Raw genomic sequence first — 17,749 nt, 5'->3', positions numbered from 1 at the left:
AGGTAAAAATATCTTATATTTGATTGTTACTGTTTATTTTATGATTTCCGGTGGTTATAGAGTAATATTAGTGATTGAAAACTGATAATTTAACTGTTTCAAACAGTGAAAACTAACAGCGAAAATTATCGATAAAATCATTAATTACTTGTGGTCTGGCGATAATCGGCCCAAAAATACTTTACTATTTTCTAAAGCATATTGTATATCTAAATACTTAAGTTTTGAGACGACTACAAGAATAATAATACATTCAGTATATTATATAAACATTATGTAAACTTATACAACAAAACATATGTGGTGTCGGCGTGGTTATATTGTTTGTGGTGTGTAGCCCTAAAACAATCTTCTGGCACTTCGTCATGTTCAAGGATATGAATTTAGAGTTGGAAAAAATGATAATGTCTATTAAATTGTTAAATTTTGAGACAATACTAACATATTTAACACATATTAAATTAAACATTGATATAAACATTGCAAAAAAAGTGTCGATATTGCCTGTATTCGTCCATATCCGCACTTTTCGGCCATATCCGCGGATATGAGTCATATACGCATTTTTAGACGGACCGCTTTTTACCTGGGAGACTCGTGATACCTACCCGAATGGGAGACAACTTCTTATTTACGAAAAGACCTAATTGTACATGTGTACATCTGTGATGTTTACAACGACAAACGTTTAGCCGTACTATCTTCTCATACTATAATGATATACATGAGCTGAGCTAAAAATATGTGTGTGTTTACACTTATCTCTATATAGCGAACGTATCTGAATCGGTCATGTTTAAAAATTAAATCATTTTAAACTATGTAATCAAGCCAAACTAAAAGGGTGTAAAATAAACTGAAATACACTTGTGTCAATTTTGATAGGAGCATCTACACATACCATATACACCGTTTAAGTATCATATACACCGTTTCAGTCAAGAGATAGTAATAAACTCAAAAGGAGAACGATATTAAACTTCAACATCGATATCATTCACTGTAGCTGTTACCTCCCTTTATTTTGCACGTTTGTTCACACACAATAACGCATCAATTACGTTCAAAATTTATTGAGTACTGTTAGACTGTTGATATTGAGATCATCCTTTTCGGGTTAATGTTGCGAACACGGTATTTGTCTCCTTAACTAATCTTATGCATTAATAATGTAATCATGCGCATGGCATGCTTAAACAGCAGTGTGTCGTGTGATCAATTATATGGAAATTCACAGGTGGTTAGCGTGTGGCTATGATATAAATTATTGAAAACATCATTTTGAATGGAAAATAATCAAATTATAACGAACAAGAGCTGTACCCATCGGAAGACATATGCCTCCGAACAACGCGTTTTCGAAACCTAAACGCGGATCCTAAGTCCAAGGTCAAGGTCAAAGGGGTAAACATTTGTGTGCGTATGGAAAGGCCTTGTCCATATAAACATACATACCAAATATAAAGGTTGCATCTAACGCGACACAGAAGTTATGAGAATTTTTTTTAAACATAAACGCAAAGGTGTGACGGACAGTGCGATCACTATATGCCCTCCTTTGAGGGCATAAACATCAATTAATCTGAAAAACAATTGTTTTACTGTCATATATAAATATAACACGGTATACAACCTGACAACAGGGTGCATCGCATTGAATAGCCATTACTGCATCAATTTTGCAGCGATTTTCAATAACTTGGCCTTATTCCACGCAGAAATAAATTTCCTTTCTGGAAATGCAATTATTTTTCATAAACAGGGTCAAATTGTAAGAAATAACACGATACACAACTCGCGTAACCTATTCGTCAACGATCTGACCCGATTCAAGTATGAAATCTTCAGTGAAGATGCTAATCAGGGTCGACGCTTTCAACTTAAGCTTTATTTTTGCTAAATAGATACTTTCTGTCACCGTAATGTTTTTTTTTATGTATTTACAAATACAATACAATATCATATCTAACACAACACGCACATAAATAAAGAAAATGAAATACAAAATATAAAACAGTTACTTGTGCAAAGTAATCGTATGTATGAAATATGTCATACGTGGTGCCCAAGCTTTTTATAACCCCCTGATTGTCACCGTAATGATTTTTATGTAGTTATTGGCGGTGGGTAGCAGCCAATTCCAAATACGTGAAAACCAGGGTGGTTATAAAAACAACCCTGCAAAGAACCAAACATATTTCAAATATAAATTTACGAGCGTTTACATCAAATAGCTGATCACATACTAATCATTAATATGTATGGATAACAATGATTACAAATCCAATAATTGGTTTACCAATAGATATGGTGAGCAACATAAAATAGCACAACATTAAAATAGCAATAAAATACTATATTAATTAAACAATACAATATTGTATCAAACAAAACACTAACATAAATAAGCAAAATGAAATACAAAATATGATACAGTTACTTGTGAAAAGTAATCGTATATATAAAATATGAAATATTTAAATGCAAATAACCAAATATATTTCAAATATACATTTCGAAGCGTTCAGGTCAAATAGCTGATCATTTAATGATCTAAAATGCGCCTTTTTGTCACCTCCATTTCGCAACGACACATTTCATTGGTAAAGACACGTAAATACCAGCTTTTTGAAAGGATAACTGTAAAATCAACTCAGAACTGCTATATGTGATAATGCACGAGTAATTTGTGAGCATCAGTTAACGTGAACAAATGGGGATTTGTACTAGTTTTTAATGGTAATTCACTAAATAACTTAAGGTTACTGCTACATATCTAGTTATACGCTAATTATAACTAATTTTAAATGCCGTTACCTTAACAAAGAATCGTAAAATAAATGATTTACATCTACACGTAAATCGACGATACATTATACAACTGTATGTCCGGTTACAAATCTATAAAACGAAAATCCATAAAAAATAAAAATGTAGACCCTGAGTAGCATATGCGGACTGCACAGGCTTATAAGGGACGAAATTTTTCGCAAATGCTTATTAAGAAATTTTTCCGGAACGAGGCTCATTTGAACACGGTGTTTCCCCATGCGCCTTGCGTACATTTTCCTTTCGGTCCAGTGTTTCAGGATCCATCTGGTTCCAATATTTGGTTTCGGTTGCGACGTAGAGCTTGTCGTGGAAAGGTTTTACGTTCACAGACGTGTTGTCTGTCATATTTGTAGGCGAAAATCACGTTCGGAACCAATGGATAAAAACGTAGATTTGAGTCGCGCTCTGCGAAAACGTGACTTATTCATATGCGTAAAGCATCTTCACAAAAAAGTCTGCGCAGTAATGGATTTTTTTTATTAAGGGTAGTTAATTCTAAATGAAAATCCAGTCAAGACGGAAAGTACTGTCCCTTATTAGCCTGTGCGTACTGCACAGTCTAATATGGGATTACACATATATTTAGGCATTTGTTGAGATTCTATTAACATGTCAATGTGTGTAGATGAATTTTATGTAAGAACGTGAGATGTATCTATGTATTGTAGAAAACATTTCAAAGTATAAAACAAAACAAGACAAATGCAGACAGAATATATGACAAGTAGGACAGAAAACAGATTTTAAAAGAAAATCATAGATAGAAAAAGCCATTGGATAGAGATACCTATATTCAATTATCATATTTCATTTTGATGCTGTTGACAAACTGGAGGTTTAGGTACTGACTGATTACATGCGCATATCCGCCAGAAACACACGCGCAACTGTTCGAACTGTGCGTGTATAACACACGATATTTTATTGAACGTTTACTCTGATGTATGGTTTTATGAACGTGTCCTTCAAAGTCTAGATAAGAACATACTAATTAAGAAAGCAATTACAAAATTGTTCATTAAATACATTTGTAAATCTGTATTCTAGTAGACAAAGGCAATTCCTGCGGACATATATTGATTACAATTCAACATTATCTTACAATTAACATGATATTGACAGTGTATGTGCAAAATAAATAAATGTAGTAATAACAGCAAGTTCTGTCATACGAAAAAACCCACAAAAAAAACAAATAATTTCACAAATGAAACGGATCAGCAATGCATTCGTTTGCTGTTATAAGCTGAAATACAATGACAACTATACTGTATATCAAACAGATATAACGCTTTGATTACAACGGACACAAGCAGCTAAGAAGTATTTTTAAATAAGATAAAAGTGTGATCAAGCATTATGAATTGACGCTACTTGAATATCAGTCGCGTTCTGGGAAAACGGGCTTAAATGCATGAGCATAAAGTGACGTCCTAGCTTACTTTGTGCAGTCCGCACAGGCCTTTCTGGGACGACACTTTAAAGGGATCTTTTCACGCTTTGGTAAATTGACAAAATTGAAAAAAGTTGTTTCAGATTCGCAAATTTTCTTTTTAGTTATGATATTTGTGAGGAAACAGTAATACTGAACATTTACCATGGTCTAATATAGCCATTATATGCATCTTTTGACGATTTTAAAACCTAAAAATTATAAAGCGTTGCAACGCGAAACGATTGAATAATTTGGAGAGTTCTGTTTTTGTCGTTAAATTTTGTGAAACTACGAAGATTGCTTATATAAGGTATAAAATACGTCAAGTATGTGTACACGGTGGAATAGCTCAGTAGGCTTAAGCGTTTTTACTTCAGGACTCTGGCAGGACTCCAGGGGTCACTGGTTCGAAACCTGCTCCGGGCAATGTTCTTTTCCTTTTTTTAATTTTATTCTTGATTTTTTACTGGAGCTTTTACGATCCAATGTTTACATTTATCAATATAAAGCATTAAATGAATAAGTTAAAAAATGCCAAAATCTGTGAAAAGGCCCCTTTAAGCCTGAACTGAGTTTTCGCTAAGAAGAGACTTCTTTTATGCCAAAAGTCGGAATAAACAAGCTTATCTGAGACGACACTTCACGCACATGCAATAAACACCCTTTCCACAGTGCATACCTCTTGAATATGTTTTTGCAAGGGTCTGGAATAGCTGCAGTGCCAAATTTCGCCAACGACTGGTGCCTTTGCAGTTGATACCTTTTGATAGGTGTCGCTTTGAAGATATTTTCGCTGCAATTTTACTTCATCTTGATCTTGATAAAATAATAGGCAGGTAGATTGTTAACACATGTATTTACATATGTGCAGTTAATGTATTTTATCTAAAGACTTGACTCGCTAAATGTGGCATATATTTTATAAAACAATTGGATTGTTTGAAATAAATCATGTGTGGTCAATATAAAGAAAGGTACAACTGGTTTAACCGCATTTAACGAGAAGTCTACGTTGTATTTTTAAATAACCGTTTATGTTTAACAAACAATGATTATAAAGCACTCCAATGTTTATAGAAAAGTTATGATTGTTTTATATCAGGACAACTAACATATTATTTATTGCTTAAATGGTGAACGTTGTATTTTTTTAATAACCGTTTATGTTAAAAATCAATTATTATCAAGCCCTTCAATATTTATAGAAAAGTTATAACTTTTTCATAGCAGGATAACTATTATATTATTTTGTATCAGTTAAATGAGTGAATATTAAATTTTGTATCGCTAAATAAGTGACAATCGGTTATATTTTCTGCCTACCACAAACAACTCAGTGTGTAGATAGTGACAAATAAGGCTAATGCTGTTGAACAACTTAATTTCGCTCGATTGGTCATTGTCGGCACGGGTACTACTTACATGTACCCCGGGTCCTCCTAAGTGTACTTACATGTACCCCGGGTCCTTCTAAGTGCACTTACATGTACCCCGGGTACGGTCAATATACTAAATCGTACCCGGTCGATATTAGACTGTACCCGAGTAGTATTCCCGCCAAAAATTAGATGTCGTAAAACGCGCTATAGATTATCTTAAACAAACTTCTCTTTATAAAAAACTTCATCAAGATGCTTTTTGAGTATGAGTTTCGATAATATAGAGGCCATTTTACAGAAAATTGAAATACATGTGAATATAATTAATTTCAAAGAAATAGCAGACAACGACCGATTAAGCGTTAAATTTCCCGGGTACGTTTTAGTATATTGACCGTACCCGGGGTACATGTAAGTATTCTTAAGAGTACCCCGGGTACATGTAAGTAGTACCCGAGCCGACAATGACCAATCGAGCCTTAATTACACCATTTCTTAAGTAATTAATAATAACGCTTTGCTACCTAAGATTCTGAAGTGCGAACGAATAAGTCTCAATCTCGGGCAACATTCATGTGAGTAAAGTGTCATCCTTGATTAGCCTGTGCAGTCCGCACATGCAAATCAGGGAAGACAATTCCCGCGTTTATGCATGTTTTCGTTTAAATAAAGTCTCCATGAGAAGAAATTCCAGTCAAGGCGGAAGACGTCGTCCCTGATAAGCCTTGGCGGACTGCACATGCTAATCTAGGACGACATTTTACGAGCATGCAATACGCCCAGTTTTCTCAGATCGAGGCTCAAACTACCTAACGATTCTGAAGTGCCGGATTATAGCCAGTCTGTCAAACAGATGATTGTAGGTGTAGTTCCCTACCTCATACATCCCCCTCCATTTCTGTAAAGATCCCCATGTACATACGGCGGAATGATACCTACACCGCTGTTTATAACAAAACGAGTTAAGTTAAAGCAGTCGGTACATACACATTTGATAAACAGTGTATACATTTAATTGCAAACAGGCGATTAAATCTAAATAAATTATCACGATCCAAAACACTTATAAATCATTTTCTGTTAATTTATTTTCTCGCCAACGGTCTTTCTATGCAGCATTTTATGAGCATCGGATAAGCAATACAAGTCGCAGAAAAAGGGATAAGTAAATGAAAAATACCTGGTTTTCAGGTGTAAATAGTTCAATTGATTGCCTAGTTGTAACTTAAGAAACCTGCCAAAACTTCAAGTTTTCACTAAAAAATATAATATATCAACAAAGAAATATTCAAGTAATTCATAAGTTTGTTTCGCTTGGTTTTTAAGTACCTAATTTGCTTCTCAGAATTTATGACAACACGACAGCAAAGATGCACATACACCAATTTACGATCATGCCAAATATGCACATACCAACCATAGAAATAAATCCATATATTAATACTGAGTCGACCAACATGTGAACGATCAATTGTCGATTACTTGAAGAAACCTGCACGTTCTAATCGTCTTGATGTTGTTTCAAACAACAATTTGATGCCATATATGTTATTCAGGTTTCAAAGTTTATTGTTAAAACATACAATTAATGGTATCTTATTCGAGTTTAGAAACACACATTTTGACAAAATGATTATTCACATAAATTACGTGAAACACCATATGAGCCAACGCAAGCAATGCGATATCTATATGATTATGCTGATGTTAAATCGATTAGTCAGTCTACATTGACGATGATTACATTTTTTAATACGTCCCCTTGAAACCGATGCGCCATTTCAGGTTTGAAAACTATAAATTGTTATGTCGATCTAAACTTGTTTTCTATTTTTCGATCAAGGGTACATGTATGTGGTAGTATATTTGATATTCTCAATTTGTTTGGATGTTGCTTCTTCTGTTATATTTTTATCAAGACAAGACACATATTTATTAAGACTTGCACAGTTAACATCGTCTAAAAATGAGATATTTCACATACAATTATGTCACAGAGATAAACATAGTATTAATATAAATATAAGCGGCATCTTATACGGTTACGAAAATACTAGGTACAATACGTGTTATATATCGAGGATATTTTTTACACACTAGTATCGTACGTACTTTTACTATATTTTTTATGTTCCTTGAGGTTTTCATTATTTCCAACTGATGTAACTGGTAACGGGATCTTCATTTACGTACGATAAATTATTTAGTTCTTAATAATTAATCATTCTGTCCATTACGGTCTTAGTGAATGTTGTCTCTATCGTATTTCATTTTCAATTAGCATTAAATGCTACCATTCTTCGTTAAGCGCTAATATTCTTTGATCCATAATAGATGTAAATAATTAAAGAAGTCGATAGTGTAAACAACCCATTTTATTCTATGTTAAAATATTTAGAAAACACTGTGTTCATTTATTAAAAAAAGATAAATATTTGAATGCATAAATATCATTTATGATATAGACGTACATATGTAACGATATTGATTCTTATTATATATTAATAAATCACACAGAATATTATTCAATTTCACTAACAGTTTTCAGGCATTAACATTGTTTAATCAAATCATAAAATAAAGAAATTATTTATTTATGAGAAAACAGTACTATTTGTTTTACTAATATGATACTTATAAAATAGTTATTATCATAAATACACAATATATATTTATTTGGATATTATGAAGTCAAACAACTTTCCTAAATACCCTACATTGAATGTAGCTGAAACAATTAAAGTAGTAAACAATAATTTTAGTATGAATATATTTATTTGCAGCATCTCACCGGTAAAAATATCCAGAAAACACTGTGCCTTGAGTCGCGCACAGTGTTCTCTTAAATATCCTTTCAGATGCAATTCTTTGAAATCTGATCAGACTTTTCTCGTTTCTCACGTGATCCTACGTGGTCTCACGTGGTACGCTGATTCACCTACTTTTTTATATTTGTTCGGGTCAAAGCTGTTAACCCTTAGTCATGGAACTTTCCGGAAGTTTCTACTGCTTACGTTTGCGTTCTTGATTTGGTAAACAATTTAGATTGGAATGTGCTACTCTTTCTCTTAGCTTACTGAGCTGTTTTCTATTGTTCATCAAGGTAGTTTGCAACATGTAAAATTTTGTAGCTCACCTAGCACAAAAGTATACCGATGTGTTTTTGTGAACACTGGGCTTAATGCGTGATACGGACTGCGCAATTCCTTAAGTATTTCTAACAATATACAATAGTTATTCTAAACACAATGCAATAGTTATTTTAAACAATATGCACTAGTTATTTTAAACAATATGCAATAGTTATTTTAAACAATATGCAATAGGAATTATAAAATTTTGTTAATTGAAATTAATTAAAACTTTATTAATTATGATTAATTAAAATTATTAAATAAGTTAAAATGACAATTTAAATATTACAAATATTTATAAGATTGTGATTTTAATTGGATTACACTAGGCTAATTTAATTAGTTCAAATGTATTCGTTGTATTCCGCAATTAGTGGAATTACTAAAAAGAAGGTCTAATATAATAACATTTATTTAGGTCGTTTCTTCTAATATCAAAATTAAAAAATGACATTTACAAACGAAATGAAACTAATCTTCGACATCTAATTTGTTACAAAAAGGCAATTACGTTCGTTATCACTTTCGACCAGAGGTTTTTAATTGAATGTTTTTTCTGGTTTTCTTAAGCGAAATAACAACACTTGTGTATTGATGTTTTCTTTATTTCACTGCCACACCTCATTTACTATCATTAATGATTAAATATATATATAATATAAGATATTAGTTGGTTTTGGTGGAATATCGATTTTAATTCCCGAGTGATCATATAAAATGATATTTTAACGAGTAGCGCATAACAGCGGCCCCAATAATTTTCTTTCAAACATATTAACGACGCTTATAACGTCTTTGTACATAATTTTCATACGCATAGATTCTTCTGCTTTATATTTGTTTTCTGGTTTTCTGAGCGGCGATAACAACTGGTTTGTGCGTATATCGTCTATTTTTTATTGTCTTCATTTCACTTTGCACACCTTATTTGCTATCAGACATGCATATATATTAAGCCATTAAATCAATTATCATAGCTTCAATTAATCATTCGCTAAGGTTGAATATACGCTAATGACGCACGCATCAACATGGATATTGTTGCAGTATTTGCTAATCCAGTAAAAGCGATGTAAATCTACTTACCATTGATTTGTCCTCTTAACCTAACTGATCTCAACTGCGTTCTTTTTACAAACAAACCGTATCATTTGAAGAATATATATGTTACAACAGCCAATATGTAAGATTAAATGATTCAAACAAGGCCTATGTTATCAAGAAAAACTAAAAAGATGTAAAATAAACTAAAGCACAATAGTGTTAATTTTGATTGGACTATCTATACATATCATGTACACACAATTACACATCAATTACGTTTAAAATATATTATGAACTGGCATACAGTTTACGGTAAATGTTGTGTACTAGTTGTTTGTCACCTTAGGTAATCTAATACATTAAAAAGGTAATCATGTGCATTTGTCCTGCTGAAGCAGCAACGTGTCGTGTTATCATAAATGTTTTGTTACCTTACTTCAATGTTGTATGGCTGCATTTGCAATAGCATGCGCTGCAAACAAGCAGGTGCGCTGTGAAGCGGCTTCCTAAAGATAGGAACAAGTGACAGGTGGTCTGTTTCTACGGTAACATGTCTACCATAGACCCATTGGTGAAATCGTTTTAGACCAAACATAATTCCTAAACACTCTAATTCAATCATTGCATAGTTCTGTTGACTTGAGGTGAGTGATTTGCTTGCATAAGCAATTGGTCGACCTTCCTGCAAGAGAGTAGCACCAAGACCTATTCTAGAGCTATCTGTTTGCAAAACAAGAGGTTTCTTGTGATCATAATGCCCTAAGACCTGACCTGGCTTCGTCAACAAATCTTTCACTTTGGTAAATGCTTGCTGCTGTGGTTCTAACCATGATAATGCCACATTTGTTTGCAAGAGTTCTCTATGAGGACTTGTTATCTCAGATAGTTTGGGAGCAAACCTAGAGAGATAATTGACCATGCTCATAAATGTTTGCAACTCTCCCTTGTTTGATGGTGGTGACATTTTTGTGATCGCAGCGACCTTTGCTGGTTCGGGCTTCAGACTTTCAGAAGTAAGTATGTGTCCAAAATACTGAACTTCTGTGACGCCTATTTCCATTTTCTCATCATTAAAAATAACACCCTTCTCATGAGCTCATGCTAGCACTGCTAGCACTGCTAGTAGATTTTTGACATGATCTCCCTCGATTTTCCACTCACACAGATGACATCCACAATGCTTACGACACCATCTAGACCTTCAAAACATTGGTCCATTCTACGAATGTACTCATCACCACTCATACTAAGACCAAATGGTAACCTGTGGTATCTATATCTTCCAAACTCAGTGTTTAAACAAGTGAGGTATGATGACTGTTCATCAAGGCTTACTGACCAGTAACCTGAGCTAGCATCTAGCTTGGTGAAATACTTTGCACCTGTTAGTGCAAACAACTACCATCGAATTTACCCATTCTGTAGGTTCAATGACCTTATTAATGAATCCTAAAGTTTCCATTTGATCTAACTCAGCTTTGACATTATCTCTTAGTGCAATTGGGGTTTTCCTTGGTGGGTGAATAAATGGAATTGCATCATGTTTTAAATGAATCATGCATGGACCTGGCATTGCACCTTTACCACTGAAAAGATCTGGGAAGTCCCTTAGTAATTTCTGTTTTGTCAAGAACGTATCCCTGTTCTGGAATTCCACAGCAAATGGGACCTGAATCAGACCAAACTCAAGCGATGTTTGGAGGCTCCAAAGTGGAGAAGACCTGGTTTCTATAACATGCAACAGTACAGGTTTTCTTTCACCTGTCTTTGAATATGTACAATTTAAAGTAACCATACCATTTGATTTTAAAGGTGTATTGTTATACGCTGACAGACGGACATTCGACAATTGTAATGGCCCTTTAACACCAGATGTTTGATATACAGAATATGGTACAATGTTTACCTGCGATCCTGTATCAACTTTGAAACTGACCAACGTTTGCTTAGGCCCAACACAAAATGATACAAACGCTTGGCCATTGTTAACACCAGATTTTACACTGTCCACAAACACGACGACTTCTGCGACGGAGTTCACATTTTGCAACCGACAAACTTTTGCAAAATGGTTCCACTTGTAACATTTGTTGCACTGCTTTCCTGTGGCTGGACAATGGTCACGCGACGAGTGCCACTGACCCCCGCAGTTTCCGCATTTCCGGTCACGACTGGATGCATCCGACGTCGGCCCTCGTGTGTTGCCGTTCGACGTTGATCCTCGGTTCGTGTAAGCGCCCTCCGTTGGTCTACGGTACCGTGTTGTCTGCTTTGCACAAGATGTACCTATGCACTTGATAGACTTTTTGGATGCCTGATGTTGGTGACTGGATTTACTTATCGTTTTTAAAGCATTAACCATGGTTTGACTCTCCGGTTTCATTTGATTGAGCTGCGACTGTGCGTATTCATACGACTGACAAATTTCAATGGCTTTTGTGAGAGTCAATTTGTCACCTTGTTCGATCAGTTTGGCCCGAATTTTCTTTGACGAAATCCCAAATACAATTCTGCCTCTTATCATATCGTCTCGGTATGAGTCACCAAAGCAACAGTCTTGAGCAAGAACTTTGATTTTGGTTACAAATTCCTCGATAGTGCTGGTTCCCTGGCGTTCATTATTGAATTCATATCGACAAAATACAGGATTTGATTTTGGTTGAAGGTGGTGTTGAAAAGCGTCGCTTATTCTTGTTACTGATTTGCGATCATCTGCACTCAAATTCAGCGTATTGTATATTTCCCGGCCTCTCTCTCCGACAAATAACAAAATATATGCAACGTTTGCCTCGACCGATTTGTCCTTGTACGGCCCATCAAACATTAAAGACACATGTTGACGGAAATGACGGAATGTCTCTAAAAGGTTCGCACTATCCCAGTCCATCCTCGGAGTAGGTACACCAGTTAGATCCATTTTTATTGACGAGCTATTAAGGCTTCTGACACCATGTTTTGTTATATGTCTGTTGGTGCTAATAAAGAACGACACTGAAGTGTTCTAACTACTTTTAATAAGCACAAATATAAGAGTATGTGAATACAATAGATTTTACACGATGGAAAGCTGGTATGAGAGAGAGCGCAGAGCCTCAGTGTATGCATGTTTATAGGTACAGTCAGCTATGTACATCACGTGACTTAAACCTGGTAAACTCTATAATATTAGAACAATTGATAGGGACATGTTCACAGATTTTGACATGTGTTTTTAAGTTTGGCATTAAATGCTTTAATTTGATAAATAATACTATTTTAACGCAAAAGTTCCAGTATTAAGTATACATAAAATTAAAGAAAAAAAAAGTAATCCACAACTGTGCTCACACCACTGATCCTTAATGAAAAAAATAGCACTAAAACCATTTTGCCATCTGTACTGATATAAAGTGTGACGTACTTTATAATACATATAAGAAATCCTCGTCATGTCACAAAACATAACGATTCAAACAGAACTATCGAATTTTATTCAATCGTTTCGCGTATGTAACGCTTTATATTGTTCAGGTATTTTTATCGCCAAAAAATGCATATACTGGATATTTTATGAGTCCTTCTTGGTAAAGGAAAACTATTTTTTTAAATACAATTTATAGTAAGGCTAGACTAGCATGATTCATTTATTGAAATAAAGCATAAAGGCATATTTTTCTATTTAAACGATTCGCATAAGTCCCAAACGTTTACATCCACACATTGAGAGCGGATGTTTTGATAACAGCTAACTCAGTTATTTTTTATATTTTTCATATTTAAAATAATATGTATATTTTTTTATTTTACAATTCAAAAACTTTGCAAACTGACATTGCCGGCCTGAATACATGTATATAATCTAGCAATTACCGGTATATGTCACGATTGAACGCAATATTATTGATTTATAAGGCGACATAAGCGATCTCATATGGCAATAAATTGATCAGGAACGGATTTTAGACGATTCTTTGCGAATGAGTTAAAACACGTTTAGACCAAGACCGACAACGACCAATTGAGCCTTCCTGCCTTTACCTTCATATCTGGGTGCCACTTAAAGGCCTCTGCCGCTGAGTATCATAGCGCAGCTTTTACCTCCATGTGGAGTGTTTTTTGAATGATGATGACGTAGTTTTCGTGCATACCGAAGCTATGGAAGTAATGTACGTAGGTCCAATAGGAGGACGATTTGTGTCGCATAGAACTTCGAAACAACATCTTGCAGATATGTGTGGCATTATCTTTGTTATGTATATGGTCACTTAATACAAGCAGATATTGAAGTTATTTGTTATGATTTAGCATTTTGAAAACAGTCGTGAATTATATACAATATTAATAATAAAAAAATGAATACAAAATAATATATATCAATAAATGTTAATAACGATTAAATCAATAGTAGATAATTCGTATAAGCAAGACTATTCTTATTTACACATTAATGGGATTTTAAAGGAAAAGTATACTCTTTGAATTAAGCAAAAAACATATAAAAGAATCTAATATGTTTTTCTGGGCATGCGTGTCACTACAGTTGGCAACCGTTTCGTAAACACGTGACGGACGTTATATACAGTACCATCTGTGTCGATGTGCGCACGCGCGTATGTTATGTCAACAGTTGTCAGCTCTTTTATTTTAAACGGCAACAATAAATATAAGCCTCGATCTGGGAAACGGGGTTTAATGCATGTACGTAATGTGTCGGCCCACATTTGCCGCTTTTCTTGTACTTTAGTTAAAAGAAAGCCTCTTCTCAGCGAAAATCCAAATAAGGCGTAAACAGTCAACCCTGATGAGCATGTGCGGACTGATCTTTGTTCAGATGACACTTTCTATAAACGTAAAAATCAATAAAAGTAAAAAATGGAGACCCTCATTAGCGTATGCGGACAGCACAGGCTTACAAAGGGCGATACTTTACGTACATTATAAAGAAGAGAAATCTCCAGAAACAAATCATTAACATGCATCATTCAGCCCATTTTTTTTCAGAACGAGGCTCATGAGAACATGTGTCTTGTTTTGAGAAAACTGGGCTTAATGCTTGTGAATAAAGTGTCGTCCCAGATTAGCCTGTGCAGTTCGCACAGGCTAATCAGGGACGACACTCACCGCCTAAACTTGATTTTCGGTAAGGAGGGACTTCCTTGAAACTAAAAATACCATTAAAGCGGAAAGTGTCGTCCCTGATTAGCCTATACACTTTAAGTTCTTAACTTCAAATAGTTATCCTCGATATATAACACGTATTTTACCTAGTATTTTCGTAACCGTATAAAATGCTGCTTATGTTTAAATTATTACTATGTTTATTACCACTTTTATAAATTGATGTAATGTAACCTAGTCCCCAATCTTTTGGGTAATTTCCATTTTCAAACATGTAATTGAATATATGTGTCAGATGCGGTTTTCAACTTCTTATGAAGGTGTATGAAGCTTTGATTATTTCAGCGGGTATCTGATCCGGTCCGCTTGATTTTCCGTTGTGTTGTGTTGATAATGCTTGTTGTATTTCATTTTCCGTGATCGGGGAGTCAAGAATGTCATTTGTTTCGCTGTTGCTAGTGTTGTCATGGATCTTGTCAATGTTTTTATTGGACATGTCGTTCATATCATTAGTATATAAATTATTGAAACGTTAATACATGTTTCTTATATTGATGTTGTCGGGAATACTCATATGTTGTTTATGACATTTTTTAAATATTTTTCAAAAATTGTTAAGGCTGTGTTTTACCTGTAAACACCGGGATAAAAATGCCGCAACACAGAGTGTCACAATTGGTGTGAACAATTAAATAAAACAATTACATTAATCAAAATAATTTATTTAATGTGTAACAAGTTAAGTTTTTTTTTTCAGACGTATAACGGTTCAAATCAGTTACTATATGTTGCGTACATAAACTCGATCTATTTGTTGTTATGTTTTCATCATTAATTGTTATCGTTCATAAATTTAATTTTCTGAAATAATTTCAATTTCTGAGAATGTTTTAAATAAAAATAGTCGCATAGGAGTGCCACGTAGAGAGCTTTTTGTGGTAACCACATACCGAGCTCTTAGATTGTGTTCCACTCCCGAGTTCGTTGTTAGTGAAATCAAATAATAACAGCAATATAATCATTTCATTGCATTCTTATGTTTTTTTCAGACCTAGGTAAAACAATGATATCTGATATTTCATATAGCTGGGCTTTTAAATATTGCTGTAAAAGCTGATTGTTATGAATAGTATAGTGTGTGTATTGTTTTTGGGGTTTAATATACAGTTATATTGGCTGTCGCGTGATAATATTGTATTTATTTTCGATGATAACTCTCATAATTTTTTAAGTAATAACCCCGTCAACCCGGGCTTGTGTTCTTCTTGAATTGGGCGTGTGTTCATCTTGAATTGTTACGGCGCCCGAAGAAAACGGTTAGCAAAAGAAATTGGGTCCTATCGAATATTAAGCTTCATTTTAATTTGGTGCGAATATGTCAGGCTTTGCGTACACTGTCTGAATTATAAGACAACCAAGTGGAAGGGTCGCAAAGTACGCCATGAATTATTCGTGTGAACGTCCCTTAAACACACAGACCGTTTCATTAGGCGACCCTACGGCTACTACGTAGGACATATTGAAAGTAGCAGCCGAAGCTATTCGTTCTAGCGGCTTCTTGGAAAAACGCCTTTCAAAACTATATCCACAGAGGCAACTTAGTGCGAACGCCAAGGTCGCGGTAGTGTAGAACAAGACAAGCCGAGAATGTAGTGTGGACGCCGTTATTTCGACAATATCGATTTTTCCACCCTTCTAAATATTGCGCTAATCGACCAATACGAAACCGGTAATATAATGGCCTTGTTTAGAAGTAAGGCTGCTCGGCCCAGAGGGCTTTTTTTGTTCCATATTTTTTGTAAGCAATTTGGTTTTTAGTGAGTTATACTTGTTAACTTAGTCATTCCACTTCAGTTGTTTGCATCATATTTGTTCTAGTTATTCCTTCCTCTTCTTCTTTTTTTGGCATTGGCTGGGATTTCAAATTGTCTTTCATAGCAAGCAGACTGCGTGTACAATTAACAAAATAATATCGTTGTAACGTGTGGTCATTGGATATGTGTATTATTGATAGAAATTGTAATAATGATTAAAAAGCGATTATGCTTAAATTCCTAAAAGCTGTGCGTGCTGATGGTTACTGACTTAAACTTGAGCTTAATGTTAAAGAAGGTCAATAAATATCAATAAAACATACGTCTCTTCCCATTAGCCATACCAATATCACGCTGAAACTAATTGACTTTCGATTACTAAAACATATACAATTAAAAGATGATGGACGACGTAAATGTCTAACAGATTGCCAATCATGAATGATAATTAATATACATCGATGAGAGACCGACCAATCGGACACCGTCTTTTATGTGCTATATAAAGGACATAACATGTAAAAAACAGATACACTTTATTTCATATACAAGTAGATGTGAACATCTTCTGGCAGACGATTGAAGATTCAATTCGTGAAGGATTGGTTAATCCACCTGAATCAAATCTACAAGGGTAAGTAAAACCCAATAATAATAGCTTCCATGTTTTCGGATTTTATATTTTATTTTTTGTTTTGTCATTTTTTATGATATTCGTATTGTGTTAACATTGATATCATGAAACAAAGAAATAATGCTCTTTCAAATTATAATATCTCATAAAGAAAAAGCTAGTATTTAACCTTGTTATTATTATACACGCAATACAATATAGATATTCAAACAGAACAAACTTAAGTAAACACTAATATACAAAAATGTGTATTGAAGAATCCAAAGATATATAAACATTGGATTACATGTTTGAATATCATCTGCGTTTATATACAGATTTTTTTGCCATTAATACATTTTGCTTTAATAATATATCGCCACGTGTACAATTTATACCTC

This window comes from Dreissena polymorpha, chromosome 5, assembly GCF_020536995.1.
Source record: "Dreissena polymorpha isolate Duluth1 chromosome 5, UMN_Dpol_1.0, whole genome shotgun sequence".
Classification (NCBI taxonomy): Eukaryota; Metazoa; Mollusca; class Bivalvia; order Myida; family Dreissenidae; genus Dreissena; species Dreissena polymorpha.
The sequence above is the reverse complement of the archived record's forward strand: the minus strand, read 5'-3'. Positions refer to the sequence as shown.